Genomic DNA, 11,313 nt, shown 5'->3' on the forward strand with positions numbered 1-11,313 from the left:
GAAGGAAGGAAGGAAGGAAGGAAGGAAGGAAGGAAGGAAGGAAGGAAATGAAGGACTTATTAAACATCTACACTGTGCTAAGCACTTTACAAATATTATCTCATTTGATATTCACAAAAACCCTGAGAGGTAGGTGCTATTTATTAGTATTCCTAGTTTACAGTTGAGGAAACTGAAACAAACAGATTAAATTACTTCTCCCTGATCACACAGGTCAAATTTGAACCCAGATCTTCTCAACTCCAAGCCCAGAGCTATAGCCACTGTGCTACTTGCTGCCTTTTTCTGATGGTCTGATGACTCCTGTTCTAAGGGAGATCTGAAGATTAAGTATGTGTAGTCTCCTTCTACTGAGGATCTTTTGTATGGAAGGAGGTTTACTTAATGGCCATACCTTAACTTCCCTATTTTTGAGATTTTTCAGTGTTACCTAAACTTTATGGAATACTACCCACTGACTTCCCAATAGTTATTATAAAGATGTCCAAGACCCTCTGCTAATCACTCCTTAGCATTTAAGTGCCTACTATGATCTTGGCATTGTGCTAAGCACAGGGAAATGAATACTTGGGTGTTGGTCTTTATTTGGAGGGAGAAATCTAGACTTGTCATTTCATTGGTGTAAGAAATTTCTGAAGAGGAAACTCCCTCTTCTAACATGGTTGGGGCACCAGTCCTTCAACTTACTGTCTCCAGCTTGCCCAGGATCTCCATAGACATAAAGAGCCAGAGGACAGGACTTGAGCCCAGGTTTTCCTGACTCCCAGGACTGATGTTCTATCTGTTCTGCTAGGCTTTTCGAATTCTTAATAGGCCATAAATAATCATCAATCTAGGGTTTTGTACATCAGTTATAGACCATTTGCTCACTTCTGAAATCTCTAAATGTGGAGATTCTCCTCTTCCTGGCAGAAAACAAGTGGGAACGACAGGCTGTAGATCCGAGGACAGTCAACAACCCTCTCAGGGAAGCTGGAGGGGGGCAAAATCAATGGCTCCCTCAATCAGATGTGCCCCTTCAAAGTCTTCAAGAGCCAGTTTCTTTGAGAAATTGAATCATTTTTCTCCTGAGCCACTAACCATGAGGAGGAAAACTGTCAGCACAATTCCCCCAGAGCTAAATTGCTGGGAGATTAGATGTTTAACCCCTATAATCCTCAACCTGATTCATTAAAGAAATGTCTGGGCAAAAATAAGCAAGACTGGAGGAAAGGGGGTTAGGGAGAGTCTTATTGTGTTTGTCTTTTCTCACCCTAAAAGGTTTAGCAACCTTCCCAATCAAGAAAATCTTAACACCATGTACATCCAAAGTCATAGAATCACTGACTGGCCCAGTTAGAATGAGCCTCAATCAATCAATCAGTACAACATTTTAAGTGTCTACTGTGAGCCAAGCATTGGACTAAGCATTGGACATACAGAGACAAATATAAAGAGATCTCTGCGCATAAGGATCTTACATTCCAGTGGAGAAGACATGTAAATATAGAAGCATATGAAGAATCGGTGTAAATTTATTAAAAGATAATTTAGGGAGAGAAGGCACTAGGGGCTGGAGGAGTCAGGAAAGGTCTCATGCAGGAGGTGATATTGAATTGAGCCTTAAAGCAAACTAAAGATGTCTTAAGGCAGAGGTGAAAGGGCACGTTCCATCTCAGAGGCCATCCACTCTAGCTAGGATTAATTTATTTCCATTCATCCACAGTCTCTTCATTCTCCACACACACACACCCCATCCCTTCCCTAATCTTTTTCTCTGGATACTCATTCTTCTCCTGTTACCCAATCTTTCCTGTCAAGAATAGGAAGGTATCTGATAAATCTATCCAGTCTGAACTATTAGGGACCCATGTGTCACTACCCTCGGAAGGATTTTCATTCAAGAGGACTTTAGGGAAATCCAACTGAAAGAGAAAATTTCCTGATAAGAGCATTCACTATTTGACAAACCTGCTAGGAAAACTGGAAAATAGCATGGCAGAAACTGGGCATAGAACAATATCTTACACTGTATATCAAAATAAAGTCAAAATGGGTTCATGATTTAGATATAAAGGCTGATACTATAAGCAATCTGAAAGAGTGAGAAATAGTTTACCTATCAGATTTATGGAGAAGGTGTGTGGGGTAACAAAGACCCTTACCCTAATTTATCTCAGAAGCTTCTCTAGGTAGAAAGTAGAAAGGAGTTGATTACAACCTCATGAGAAAGGGCAACTCACACTGAGTGCATTCAATACATTCTCAGTGTCCGACTGTACCAGGCATAGAGAAGATACAAACTTTTATAGCCCCAGCCCCCTTACCTAACCGAAATGCCCCTCCCTAGCCCCCTTCCTCTCTGCTCATTCTCAGGATCTTTGAGGGCACAATCCAGTTGCTATAAATCTACCCCAAATGACAGTGCTTACTTGCAGAACAAGCAGGTGCAATTATCTTGTAAATTTAGCAGTCTGTCAACTTTGGCACAACTCTTGCATTTTCTGGCCCCCTTTTCTTTTAGATTAATGTACAGATGTGATCAAAGCCTGTGTCCTTCTCCTTGTTCCTGGAATACTTTTTGTTATGGGAATGTAAATTTAAGATCTTCCCTGCCCCTAGGCCCTTTGTTAGGCTCAAGTGTACCTGGAGCCTGTGGTGGGAGGCTTGTTTTTCAGGAGATACTTTGTGATTGGGCAGTGGGTCAAGAGGGTTGTGACATTCTCTGAGCCAGGAGGAGGCTATATAAACCCTGAAGTGAGAGACTTTGTTTTGGGGCTCACTTTGAGGAGTATTGTGTGATTTGACCAGACAAGACTCTGGGCAGCCATTGAGAGCCCCCCACCTTTGAAAACCCAGATGTTGATGCTTTCCTCTCTGGTAACTGTGACTAGGTATGGATGTATGTAATGGTTAGACAGTTGGAGGCCTGTCTGCTTGAAATGTTTCTCTGGATTCTTTTTTTTTTCTTTTTGGAGGGCAATTGGGGTTAAGTGATTGGCCCAAGGTCACAGAGCTAGTTTTCATGTAAAGTGTCTGAGGCTGGATTTGAACTCAGGTCCTCCTGACTATATGGCCGGTGCTCTATTCACTGTGCCACCTAGATGCTCTGTCTGTCTTCTTGTAACTTCTGCTTATAACTTCTGTCTGTAAACTCTGAAGTTCAGGGTGCTGACTTTTTCCTTTTTAATCAATTTGATTGATTAAAGCAAGATGTTTGACCCATTTTGAGTCGCTTTCCTTTAGAAAAGCAGATCTAAAAACCTGTGTTGGCAGCCACCCTGGGGATTCTGGGGTGCTTGCTGCTATTCTTTTTGGTCAACTTGCCCTTACAATATAACTGGGCAAAGAACCAAGTATTGTAATATTCTATATTTTATGGGTCCCAGCCCCCTGGGAACAAGCAGGCGTGATTATCCCACAGATTTAGTATTCCATAAGCTCTTATACTCCCTCATTGTTAGTCTTTTGACTTGGGTGAATGTGCAGATGTACTTGCAACCTGTGTTTGCTTCCTTTTCTCTTGCAACACTTCAGGGTCAGCAGCTTGTTTTTTTACAGAAAACTGAATTGTAAAACCAACCTTAAATTCTATGAGTGTCCCCTAGCCTAAAAGTTTATGAGGGATCTTCACCATATCTCACACAAAGGGAAGAATTTATGACCAAACAAGAGATTGAAAGCATTACAAAATGCAAACTGGATATTTTTTTTACATTAAATTGAAAAGGTTTTGTACAAACAAAACCATTGTAACCAAGGTTAGGAGAGAAGCAGCAAATTGGGAAAGAATTTTTACAACCAGTATCTCTGATAAAGGTCTTATTTCTAAAATATACCGAGAACTAAGTCAAATTTATAAGAATACAAGTCATTCCCCAATTGATAAATGGTCAAAGGATATGAACAAGCGGTTTTCAGAGGAAGAAATTAAAGATGTCTATAATCATATGAAAAAAGGCTCTAAATCACTATTGATTAGAGAAATGCAAATATAAACAACTCTTAGGTACCACATCTCACTGGTCAGATTGGCTAACATGACAAAAAAGGAAAATGATAAATGCTGGAGAAGCTATAGGAAAATAAGAACACATATATCATTGGTAGAGTTGTAAACTGATCCAACCATTCTGGAGAGCAATTTAGAACTATGCCCAAAGGGCTATAAAAATGTGCGCACCCTTTGACTCAGCAATACCACCTCTAGGGCTGTATCCCAAAGAGATCATACAAGTGAGAGGAGGACCCATATGCACAAAAATATTTATAGCAGCTCTTTTTGTGGTGGCAAAGAATTAGAAATCAAGGGGATGCCCATCAATTGGGGAATGGCTGAACAAGTTGTGGTATATGAATGTAATGGAATACTATTGTGCTATAAGAAATGAGGAGCAGATGGACGTCATAATAACCTGGAGTGACTTATATTGACTGATGCTGAGTGAGGAGAGCAGAACCAGGAGAACATTGCACACAATTACAGATACATTGTATCTGTGATGACTGACTGATAGACTGAGCTCTTCTCAGCAATGCAAGGTTATAAGACAACCCCACAAGACTCATAATGGAAAATGCTATCCACATCCAGAGAAAGAATTACGGAGTCTGAATGCAGATTGAAGTGACCTACTTGCTCTCTCTCTTTTTGGTTTTGTTTTGTTTTATTCCTTTTTTCTCATTGTTTATTCTATCTTAACAACTTGATTAATGTTTAATATGAAGGTATATGTAGAACCTATATTGGATTGCATGCCGCCATGGGTGGGGAGGGGGAAGGAGAGAGAGAGAGGGAGAAAATTTGGAACTCAAAAACTTGTGGAACTGAATGTTGCAAACTAAAAGTAAATAAATTAGTTTTTAAAAAGAAGGCTAAAAAAAAGCTATCTGATTCAACTACTTCATTATACAGAGTAGGAAACTGAGCCCCACACAGTTCGATGATTTTCCCAAATAAGCGACAGAACCAAGATTTGAACCCAGGACTTCTGAATCCAGATCCAACATTCTTCCCGCAGCACAGTCTGCCTTTTCATTTCACAGGTGAGGAAACTGAGCCCCAGAGAAGAGGAGTAATTCATCCATGTTCAAAAACCAAGCTAATAACCGGACCAAGAATCAAACCCAAGCCTTTGATATCCTCCTACACGGCACCCTTTCCACTCCACTGTGATGCCTCTCAAATTATACTAGCCAGATGATCATCTTCATGGAAGGCTGGTGAGTTCCTAGCTGAGTTCAAGCACTCACCAAGCACATGATACAACTATTTTTTGAGATTGGGGTCAGGGTTATTCTCCCCGACAAATAGGGAAGAAACAGCCCAGAGAAACTGAGTGATTTCTACAGAGGCAAAACCAAGAAGCTCCTCTTCTCAGTTCTGATTGGGTTTATTTCTTTGAAATATTCTCTATCTGTCAGTTTTATTTAATAATATGGCAAGACCATGTCAAAACTACAGAACTCCCATTGCTCCCTCTTACTCTTCAGCCACTGGGAAAAATATTGAGCTGTTCAGCTTTAATAGTTGAGAGACCATCCTCATATCTAGCAATAAAGAAGGTAGATGTTTGCTATGGAAATAAAATTTCCATTTGGATTCCCAAACCAGTTTCAACCCATGGCCCAGTTAGCCTAACTAGCCCAGGATTCTTTTGCCAACAGCAGCCTCAGGAGATAAAAATGGCGGAACAGAGGAAAGGGAGGCAAAATAAGGGAAGGTTCCATATGCCTAGCAAGAAGATGCCAATTGGAAGCCTATGTATATTTCTGAGCGTCTCTTATTAGCCATTATGAATGTATCCAAAACCTTTAAAAATTCATCTCAATTTCCTACAAATAACCATCATTTGAAATGAATTCCAAAGCCACTAGGGCCACGAATACAATTTTGGTATTTCCCCCAGACTTATCCTGCTCTTCCTAATATTTTATTGATAAACAAATCTCCTTGTTCACCAGATTCACGCAATTCATCATTTATGGATCTCAGACACATCGCCTCTCAGGTGTCATCTTTTAACTCAGAAAGGGTTAATCCTTTTAGCTTGTGCTCCTAAGGAAACTTCCCTTTCAAATCTCTATATCTCACTCCAGCACAACTGAACAATTTTCCACCCTTTGTACCTTAGAAATAGCAATGTAGGCTAATAGGAAAAGTTCTCGATTTGGGACCAAAAGTTCAGAGTTCAAATTCTAGTTCTGCTACTTACTATTTGCATAACCTTAGGAAATTTTCTTTACTTCTCTAAGATTCTGTTTCCTTACCTGTAAAATGAGGATATTTTAATTATTTGTGCATAAAGTCCTTCAACCTCCAAATCTTATAAATCTATGTCCAGTGCTTTCAATTAATCAGCACAGATTTATTAAGCCTTACCATGTATCGGGCACTATGCCAGGCATTAGGGATATAAAGAAAGAAAAAATCCTAACTTTCAAGGATCTTACATTCCATAAGTACGTCTATAAATATAGAGAGATTAAATATGTTTTTTGCATATCCAGGCCTTTGTTTTTGTTCCCACAATCTCTATAGCTAGAAAGCCCTCCTTATTCCCAATTAATGATGATGATTACTTGTTCTTTAAGGCATAACTCAACTGTCACCTTCTCTAGGAAGCCTCCAACTATCCTAAATGATTTTCCCTTCCTCTGATCTCACACTGAGTCTTGTACTTTTCTTACATTACTGTAGCCTATTCTGCCCTAGAGTTATTGCAGTTTTCAAATAATATCGTACATTTTTATGTTTGTATCCCAAGATATTAGGCTGTAAGTTCTATGAAGGCAAGGACCATGTTTTAATTATCTTTTTATTCCTCCCAGCCCTTTGTTCTGTGCTTTGATTAATGGTATAGTTCATTATTATTGAATGAGTGAATAAATGAATGGTTATTTTAGTAGTAAGGACCATTTTAAATTTGTGTGTGTGTGTGTGTGTGTGTGTGTGTGGCTAGGTCTTTCTGTTTCACCCAGGCTGGATGTGCATGGACACAATCTCATTGCTGCTCATCACACAAGCTTTGACTTGCTCTGCTTCTGCCCTGGACTAGTTCACCCTTCTTTTGGCAACCTGGAGGCCCCCCTGCTTAAGTAGAGCTTACCATGTTGGTGCAGGAGTCAGTACAGACAGTACTCAGGACTGTACAGACAGTATTCCGTACCACTTTTGCCTTGTGTTTGTCCTTCATTTTCGAAGAGGACCATAGCATCAGAAAATGATGACATGACTTGCAATTGACTTTGATTTGAGTGAAGGAGGCCTGTGCAAGGTCACCAGCTTCACTTTCTTCTCCAGAGCCATCTGGATCCAGAGACTAGATATTCATCAGGATGAATGGAGAAAATCAAGAGATGCAGCAGCCTCTGCCTCCCCAGTATCAGGGATTACACCAAGCCCAGGATTCTAATAAGATCTTACCAGTTACATGAAGGTTATCTAGTGTAGCCTCCTACCCAAGGCAGATTATTGGTCATCTAGCCTCTTTTAACACTTCTAGGGACAAGAAGCTCTCTCTAGGACTTATTGTTAAGATGGTTATAATCATTTGAAATTGTTTTACTTATGTTTAGTTCAAATATGCTTATGTGTAGCTTTTACCCATTGGCACTTGCTCTGCACCCTGTAACCAAGCAGAATATATCTATATTTTCTACTTTACAATCCTTAAAAAAATTGAAAACTTGAAATTCCACACTGTCTCCCTCCCTCTAAACCAAGGATTCTTTACTTAGGATCCATGAACATTTTAAAAGACATATTTTGAGGGGGTGACTAGATGGCACAGGGAATAGAGCACCAGTCCTGGAGTCAGAAAGACCTGAGTTCAAATCTGGCCTCAGATACCTAACACTTATCAGGCATGTGACCTTGGGCAAGTCACTTAACCCCAATTACCCTACCTTCCCCCATCCAAAAGGCAAAAACAAAACAAAAACATATTTTGATAACTATTTCAAATTTGGTTTCCTTTGTAATTTGGTGTTTTATTTTATGAATTTAAAAACATTATTCTGAGAAGGGGGACATAGGCTTTACCGTACTGCCAAAGGGTCCAGGACACATTAAAATAGTTAAAAACCCCTGCTCAGTGCTAAATATCTAACTGCTCTTCACATAAAATAGACTTTCTCTAGTTTATTATATCCTGGAGATAGCATGGAATAATGCTTAAAATGTGCTCCAGGAACCCTGAGGTTCCTCAGACCCTTTCAGGAGGTCTGTGAAGTTAAAACTATTTTCATAATAATACTAAGATGTTTATTTTCCAGTAATAGTAAATAATGATAGATATGATCCACATAAACAAGAGCTCTTTGGGTATAGGGAGGAATCCTCAATAATTTTTAAGCATTTAAAAAGGTACTGGGATCCAAAAGTTTGAAAATCATTAATGATTGAGTGCTGGACTCCGAATCAGGAAAATCTTGGTTCAAATCCCACCTTTGGCACTTACTAGAAGTGTGACTCCAGGCAGATCCAAATGAGTTCTCTAAGCCTCCAGGTAAAACAAGAATACCTGAAGTATCGACCTTATAGATTTGCTGTGATGTTCAAAGGGGACCATCTGTATAATGAACTTTACAAACTTTAAACACTATATAAATGTCAGTTATTACTATCATTCAAGCGATCAGAACCACCCAAAATATTTGAGGTGCTAAAGCATCATAGTTTTATATAAGGATAAGATACTGGTCTCTGATTTTCTCTTCAGTAGCCCCGATGATAATATTATAAATATTAATAGCAGCACTTTCTGCCCTACAAACTAAGTGAAGATTTCATTAGCTTTCCTCTTCATATATACTGTTTATAGTTTCTGCTATGGAGTCATACCAGCCACCCTCCCACATACCTTTCTCCTGGCACTCACCTACACACCAGGTGAGCCCAATGAAGCCAGGCATTGTTTTTATTACAAACCTTAATTTCAAGGCCTACTACACATGATGGGGCCCTAGGCAGTAAAGAGTGCTAATACTGGAGTGCAGCTATATTCTCTGGCAGTGTAAAGGATGGAATGGCCTGCTTTCATCCAGTAACCAATAGCCCCTAGCCAGACTCTCAGTAAATGCCATAGCTATCTATTTACTTATCTCACTCAGTTCTAATTTATTTGGTCATAATTTTGTTTGTTTTTCGTTTGTTGGGGGAGCCGGGGAGGTGTGTATGTGTGTGTGTGTGTGTGTGTGTGTGTGTGTGGTGTGTGTTTCTGTGTGTGTTGTGTGTGTGTGTTAGGGAGGACTAAAATCCACAGATAGAAATTGCTCTGGAAAAAAGTGAAGTTCATGAAGGAGAAACTAATTTCTGGGCAAATCAACTTTATATTTAGGTGAAATAAGATGCTACTTACGTGGAAGAATCTGGTTCCCTGCCCTAAAACATGTCTCTGCAACTTCCCCTTCTACCATTTCCAAGGTTTTTGAAAGTTTTTCTGGTTTTTAGTGTAAGCCCCCTTTTAAAAAGGAAATACTGCTATGAGGGAATGACAACTGTCTGAAATAACTCTGACTGTAAGTCACCTGGCCTCTTCTTAGATCTAAGTGACATGGGACCTTGTTTTGCATTAAGATTTTACAGCAGAGATTCTTAACCTGGCGTCCATAATTTTTTTAAATATTTCAATATAACTAGTTTCCTTCGTAATCCTATGTATTTAATTTTATGCATTTTAAGGCATTATTCTAAGAAGCAATACGTAGGCTTTGCCAGGCCCCCAAAAGATGCCTTGACACAAAAGAGGTGAAAAAGTTCTGTTTATGAGAGAATTAGTTGACACTAGCTGAGAACATTCCATGGGCTGCCTGGGAGAGGCACCTGAGATGGGGAACTAGAGGTAGGAGGTTGGAGATTCAAGGTGACCTTGAATCTCTTCTGTGAAGGACATTTTTTCTGGTTTCTGACTATTTACTCCTATCATTATTGCAATCTAAAAAATCAAATAGAGGATTTTTAAGTTTTGGTGAACCAAATAAAAATCAACGTGATTTTGATGGGTTAGGGGATGGAGTCCATTTCCATTCAACTCAATAGGTGTATATGTTTGTGTGTGTATATGTGTCTCTGTATGTGTGTATGCATGTATGTATGTGTATGGTGCATGTATTTTAAGAACACTGGACAGTTAGGAGATTTGAATTCCAGTTCTGGCTTCACCACTAATTGACCTTGGAAAACTTACCCATCTCTGAGTCTCAACTTTGTCATCTGTAAAATGAAGGGGTTAGGAATAGATGGTCTCTAAAGTCCCTTTCAGTTGTAACATTCTGTGATTTTGAGTCAAAGATAAGCTTCTTGTTGTTCAGTTGTTTTCAGTCAGGTACAACTCTTGGTGACTCCATTTGAGGTTCTCCTGGCAAAGGTAGTGGAGTGGTTTGCCATTTCTTTTTCCTACTTGTTTTACAGGCAAATAAACTGAGGCAAACAGAGTTAAGTGACTTGCCCAGGATCACATATCTGGTAAGTGTCTGAGGTCAGATTTGAATTCAGGAAAATGAGTCTTCTTGACTTCAGGCCCAGCACTACATCATCCACTGTGGTTTTACTAATCCCTATAATTGCCTTTGGATAGGAAAGGAAAGCTAACAAAGACAACGTAGAAAATGGAAAAGTCAGTGACAAATAGAGTGAGCAATGATATAGGGTGGGAACATCACATTTTAAATCCCCTTTTGAATATAAGGTCACCTATCTTTGTACTTTGTGTAATTTATGAGAAGTTATTTTCATAAGAGAAGAAAGAGGAAGAGGTAGAAAAAGGATGCTCGCTCCCTCCAGATAACGATAGGTTTCATGAACCAAACTGAAACACCAATGCTTTAATAGGCAACGTGATAATGCAAGACTATATAACTAACTTCAGAAGGTACTTAACAGCTAGCATTTACTATTAGGCTGTCAATCACAGATGATGTAATACACAGAGGTATTCTCCTCCTGTGGGTCAAATTTGGAAATGCAATAGCCTAGGATTCCATTTCTGATGGAAATAAAGATGCATATGTGGTGTGGTGGCTTGAGATGGGAGTCACAGGATCATATATTTAGAGTTGGTAAAAAAAGAACAACACAGATTTACAGATAAGTAAACTGAGGCACAGAAGAGGTAAGTCACTTGCCAAGGATCACACAGCTAGTATCTGAGGTAAGTTTTAACTTGGGTCTTTTGGTTTTTTGTTTTGTTTTTCTTTTTGTTTTACTCCAGCTTCTGTCTACAAAGAGGCCTGGATTTGAATCTTGGCTCTGCTTCCTATGACCTTAGGCAGGTATACATGCCCTCAGGCAAGGCATTCCTAAGGACTGAGAAACCAATGACAGTCAAAGAA

This window comes from Petaurus breviceps, unplaced genomic scaffold (assembly GCF_028583685.1).
Source record: "Petaurus breviceps papuanus isolate PSGF00001 unplaced genomic scaffold, PetGlider_PUasm1.0 90740, whole genome shotgun sequence".
Taxonomy (NCBI): domain Eukaryota; kingdom Metazoa; phylum Chordata; class Mammalia; order Diprotodontia; family Petauridae; genus Petaurus; species Petaurus breviceps.